General features: G+C 49.9%; 1 protein-coding gene across 1 annotated transcript in view; it reads right to left on the reverse strand.

Annotated features, from left to right (window-relative positions):
• NFKB1 (nuclear factor kappa B subunit 1) overlaps positions 1-4,208 on the reverse strand; it is a 74,034-nt gene extending 69,826 nt beyond the window's left edge. The window contains exon 1 of the mRNA XM_081876724.1: positions 3,806-4,208. The gene's annotated coding sequence lies outside the window, so the exon portion shown is untranslated. The remainder of the gene's footprint in view (positions 1-3,805) is intronic.
• Positions 4,209-6,000: the final 1,792 nt, after the last annotated feature.

The following is a 6,000-nucleotide window of genomic DNA, read 5'->3' on the forward strand; positions in this document are numbered from 1 at the left end:
TTGGTGCTTCATTGGCTCTATGAACACACGTTGCAAGCACTCCTACCCACTAGTGATTAATTCTTAATGTGAAAGTTGTTGGGACTCAAGTCCATCAAAGCCTTGGAAGAGAAATACCTTCTTCATTCCACCTAATAAGCTGCACTCTGCACATGCAGAAATCTTATTAACATATTCCAATGCAAAACGTTGGTGCTGAAAGAGATCCTAGGCTCATATCCTGGTGGGTACTGCTGCCTTCTCCCCTCCCACTGTTCCACATTCAGATATGTCTGAGAACAGATCACTGGGTGGCAAGTGGGGGGCAAACAGGGGCAGCTGAACTCAGCCTTACATATGGGAGATACAGTGGTACCTCGCAAGACGAATGCCTCGCAAGACGAAAAACGCGCAAGACGAAAAAGTTTTCCGTTTTTTGAGTCATTCCGCAAGACAAATTTCCCTATGGGCTTGCTTCACAAGACGAAACGTCTTGCGAGTTCTTGCGAGTTTGTTTCCTTTTTCTTAAAGCCGCTAAGCCGTTAATAGCCACTAAGCCGCTAAGCCGTTAATAGCCGCTAAGCCGCTAAGCAGCTAATAGCCACTAAGCCGCTAATAGCCGTGCTTCGCAAGACGAAGAGACTCACGGAACGGATTAATTTCGTCTTGTGAGGTACCACTGTACCATATCAACATTGAGAAACATTACACACCCAAGTGAAGAAAAAGCAACATACATAGAGTATGGCAGAGGATGCAGTGGGGAAGGTAACAAACTCAGTGGCCTCTCCAGAATGGTATTTTTAGCAGATGCATTCTGCAATATGTCACTGATGCAATAATAGTGTGTCAGTGGTGGGTTTATACCACACATCATTCCACTGTATTAGTTGTTCTGCAATGTTTCTCCAGTGTCACTACATTATTGCCATCTGGAGGCACACTCTTGCTTGCAACAAAAGTGGGAAAACAAAATCGGGACAAAAACGCACACCTGAAATATCTGTGATACGAACGATTAAGAGAATTTCAGCAGAAAGCTATGGGGCATTAACATATTGGCAATGGAAGTAGGGTGTCTGCCCTGAAACTCTTGCAGGAATGAACAGTGTTAAAGACTGACACAATATAAGGTGGCTTCCTGTATTCCTTCCTATGGCTGTTTTAATTTATTGCATGTTTATCCTACCTTTTTCTCGCAAGAGCTCAAGGTTCTTCTCCCCCTCATTCAATCCCAACAACCCTGTTAGGTTAGCCCAAGAGGCAGTGAATGGCTCAAGGTCACCCAATGATCTTCATGGCCAAGTGGAAACTTGAACCCTGGTCCCCCAGGCCAACACACAATACCACTACACCACACAGGCTCTCTTAGGTTCCTAATATCTGAGCACAAATAACAATGAAAAAAGGAAATATGGAAATCACAACTTTCAGCAGGAAAATCCTGCCCCCTGATCCCAGATTATTGTGAAACAGATAACCTAGTAGTGGAGGGAGGGATGCACTCTGCACATGCTTTAGATCTATTTATTTTAGGAGTATACCTCAATTCAAGGCTGAGCCCTGGCATTGCTGAGTGACTATAAACTTAACTGTGGGGAAAACCAGCTTCATCACAAAAACACACTTTCAATAGCATGAAAGAGACTAACTGAAATATTGTACAAATTCCAGAATGGCAGCAGGGGGTGAGTATATTGCCTCCCCCCCCATCTTTTCAGTATGAAATCACCTTTTCTTTTCCTTTCTGCCCCAACAGTAACATTGGAAACTGCCTTTTAATGAATCAGACCATTGGCTCATCTAGATTAGTGCTGTCCACACTGACTGGCAGCATCTCTCTATGATTTCAGACATTGGTCTCTCCAAACCCTACCTGGGAACACTTGCGATTGAACATGGTACCTTCTGCACACAAAACATTCTGCTAAGAAACATTTTTTGTTTAGCCTACCCAACTGCTGAGAAAGCTGGCGCGAATTTCAATCTCTTGCTATTTCAACTTTTCAAATGTCTTAAATTATTGTTGCGGTTCTTCTTCTTGTTTTATCTTTTTGGCAACCTGCTTTGAGGTCTGTTTGTTTGAGACAATCAGGCAGCGTGCACCTTTTTGTGAAGTTAATAAATGCAAAGAAGATGTTCCACAGTTCTGTCCCCTCCCCTAAGGTCCACAGTAAAAGAGATGGCTTTGCTGCTGTCCCCTCGCTCTCCCGACCCAGCAGCAGAGCTCTTGTGTCTGCAACAGCTGTGCTGTGTAGCTAGCAAGTGAGACTGTTCTTGGGACAAAGAGGAAGTGGTGAGGGGCGGGGGAGGAAGAGGCTTGCCCGGTTGAACACCAGCCTTCGACACCAGTGCCAAAGGCACAGGAAAGCCTTGCCCCCAAAGAAAAGGGGCAACTCCGAGCTCTGGGTTGGGAGAAGGCCTTGCCATGTGCGCCTCTCTCCCAGAGTCCCAGCACCGCTTTCCTGAGCACGAGGAGCGGCGTGTTATGTTCACTTTGCCCAAGAATGAGGAAGTAGAGAGAGCTGTTGAGTACAAGCAGCACCAAGAAGAAGAAGAAAAGTGTAAAATGCAGAACTCCCCTCTACAAATGTAATTCCCCAGAGAGGTCGACCCCAGCTAACCCATAACTCAAAGGGCTTCAGGCCAGCTCTGAAAATGTCCACACCTGGAAACTGGAATCGACTCACCCCTCCTTCCTCCCTTAAATCACTTGCACATGATGACTTGTTGGAAATCAGAACAAAAATAAAAAGGCCGTCTCTCTCCCTGCCGCTCCGCAGGGAAACAGAGAGTCTTATTATGGCACCTGAGGGACAAGCGGGTTTACTGAGGCACAAGTTTCCACAGACTAGCACCACTAGATCTGTAATAATAATAATAATAATTTATTATTTATACCCCGCCCATCTGACTGGGCTTCCCCAGCCACTCTGGGCGGCTTCCAAAAAATATTAATATACAGTGGTGCCCCGCAAGACAAATGCCTTGCAAGACGGAAAACCTGCTAGACGAAAGGGTTTTCCATTTTGGAGGTGCTTCGCAAAACGAATTTTCTATGGGCTTGCTTCGCAAGACGAAAATGTATTGCGAGTTCCTGCGGGTTTTTCCCCCTCCCCCCCCCTTTTCTAAGCCGCTTATCTGCTTATCCGATAAGCCGCTAAAAGCCGCTAATCCGCTAAGCCGTCAATGGGCTTGCTTCGCAAGACGAAAAAAACCGCTAGACGAAGAGAATCGCGGAACGGATTCTTTTCGTCTTGCGAGGCACCACTGTACTGTAATCCATCAAACATTAAAAGCTTCCCTAAACAGGGCTGCCTACAGATGTCTTCTAAAAGTCGGGTAGTTGTTTTGGTCTTTGACATCTGGTGGGAGGATGTTCCACAGGGCGGGCGCCACTACCGAGAAGGCCCTCTGCCTGCTTCCCTGTAACCTCACTTCTCACAGTGAGGGAACCACCAGAAGGCCTCAGCCTTGGACCTCAGTGTCCAGGCTGAACAATGGGGGTGGAGACGCTCCTTCAGGTATACTGGACCCAGGCCCTTCTGTCCACACAGAAGCACCTCGAAAACCTCCTCTGCCCACCAGCAGCAGACTCCCAAATCTGGCCCCGGGGCTCCGACTGCCTGGAAGGAGCCATACTGGACCCCCCCCTTCCCCGTCCTGCGTCCCTCTGGTTGCCGCATCCATAAACATTCCCGCGTGGCAATGGGGAGGGCGAGAGAGCGCGCGCGCGCGCCAGCGGGCGAGCGAGCGAGCAGCCGCGTTGTCTCGTGGGAACGCGGCAGCTGCTTCCCGCCTTCCCGCCCCTCCCCTCGGGGCTCACCTCGAGCGGGATTCCTGACGCCGACGTCGCCTCACACTGCGAGGGGAAAGGCGAGGAGGAGCCGGCAGTTCTGAGGGAGAGAGACCCGAGGCGAGCAGGAGGAGTCCCGCTTCACCAGAGCGCCATGGGTCGAAGGAGCCTGGCGGTTCCTTGTTGTTGTCGTCGACGAGGAGGAGGAGGAAGAAGTAGTCACTTCGCTGCCCGCGAGGCTGAGAAGGGGGAAAGCAGAGAAAAAGGAAGCCCTGCGCTGCTGCTGCTGCTGTCACTGTCGAGGCTTTTCCCCTCCCCTCCTTTGGCGATGTGGTGTTTTTTTCTCTCGTCGGCTTCCAGCCGCGCGCACGCCCCTCTCCTCTCTCCCGCCCGCCCGCACACGCTGACAAGACTCTGCACGCGCCCCCGGGCTTGGCTCCCGCCTTTCTCGCTGCCTCCCTTCCTGCGCCCGCCCGCACCCCCGCCTCCCTCTCACTTCCTAGCTGGAAATTCCCACCGACGTCGTGAGAGTAGCGCGGGTGAAAAAGAAACAGGCGCCCGAGGGAGGGGTGTGTGTGTGTGCGCGTGCGCGCGCGGGAAGAAGCGGAGAGCTTGCAGCAACCCGGAGGGCTGGGTTGAGGGCAGGGCAGGCAGGGAGGGAGGCGCCTGAGATGTGCAACTGCACAGCCCGCTGCCATCATCATCATCATCATCATCATTATTATTATTATTTATTAACGCTTGTTTTCTTTTCAGAGAGGCATCCTAGCTGCTGGGGAAAGGGGCAGTTTTATCACTGGGCAGATCAAAGATGACCACTTCAGGTGGCAGATGCTGGAATTGGGCTTTTAAATTCACAGCATGATACACGCTGAAAGAAAATTATATGAAAATGATGCACCGTTGGTATTTAGCTCCCAGTAAATTAGCAAAAATGTATAAGACAGGGTCAATGCAGTGCTTTTTTTCTGGGGGGGGGGAGTGGTGCAGGGGTAAGCATACCCCTAAACATTTTGTGGATCTAAGTTTGGCCTCATTGAGGGGGCAGTATTTCAATATTAGTAGGAAAATGAGAGTACCCCTAAACATTTTTTTTAGAAGAAAAAAGAAAGCACTGGTCAGATGTATGTTTGGATTTTTGTTGTGGGGGCAGGCTTTTGTTAGGGGGGCAGAACCTCAGATAGTTATATATTTTTATTGATTTTATTAACTTGAGGGGGTAGCTGCCCCCCTGCCCCCATTGGCTACACCCATGGCCCAAGTGCTTAAATATGGCAAAATTTGCAACAAACATTTAAAGCACTCTCATGCCACTTTAACAGTCATGACCAGAGACGGACCTAGGTTCCCTTGCACTATAGGAGCCAACTCCTAGGGGTTCTTCAGCACGCCTATAATTATTTTGAGGGGGCCACCTCCCCCCCCAAGTTGATGGGCATTGTCATTCAAATGGGGTATGTGTTCCACATCATGTGATCAATCATGCAGGGTGGGACTTATCCCCCCCCCATTTTTTCAAGTTGGCACCTCTGCCTTGCACCCTTGGCAAAGAAATTATTGGTACCCCCTCTCACCATCTCCAGATTCAATGGGCCTTACACCCAGGAAAGTGGATACACGGGTAAAGGGACCCTTGACCATTAGGTCCAGTCATGACCAACTCTGGGGTTGCAGTGCTCATCTCGCTTTATTGGCTGAGGGAGCCGGCGTACAGCTAGCATGTGGCTAGCATGACTAAGCCGCTTCTGGAGAACCAGAGCAGCACACGGAAATGCCATTTACCTTCCCGCCTATTTATCTACTTGCACTTTGACGTGCTTTCGAACTGCTAGGTTGGCAGGAGCAGGGACCGAACAATGGGAGCTCACCCCATCGCGGGGATTCGAACTGTGACCTTCTGATCCGCAAGTCCTAGGCTCTGTGGTTTAACCCACAGCGCCACCGCGACGGCAGGGACTTCTGACTCACTTGCCTTTCCTTACCTCTGACAAGGTGCCAGCAAAAAGACACTAACTTGGAGGTTGTGCTCCAGTGCACACTTTACTTAGAAGTAAGCCCTGCTTAAATCAGTGGCCCTTGCTCTCTGGGGTAAACGTGCAGCAGTGTGAGTGCTGGAAATGGATCAAGGTGGTAAAGAAACTGAGGAAGAGCAAATCAGCTGTGCTAAATTAAGAGCTACCCCCCACCTCCCCAGGGCCAAGAAGCAGCATCCTCCCAGGGAGAAA

This window comes from Podarcis erhardii (genome assembly GCF_964252035.2).
Source record: "Podarcis erhardii genome assembly, chromosome: 9".
NCBI lineage: Eukaryota > Metazoa > Chordata > Lepidosauria > Squamata > Lacertidae > Podarcis > Podarcis erhardii.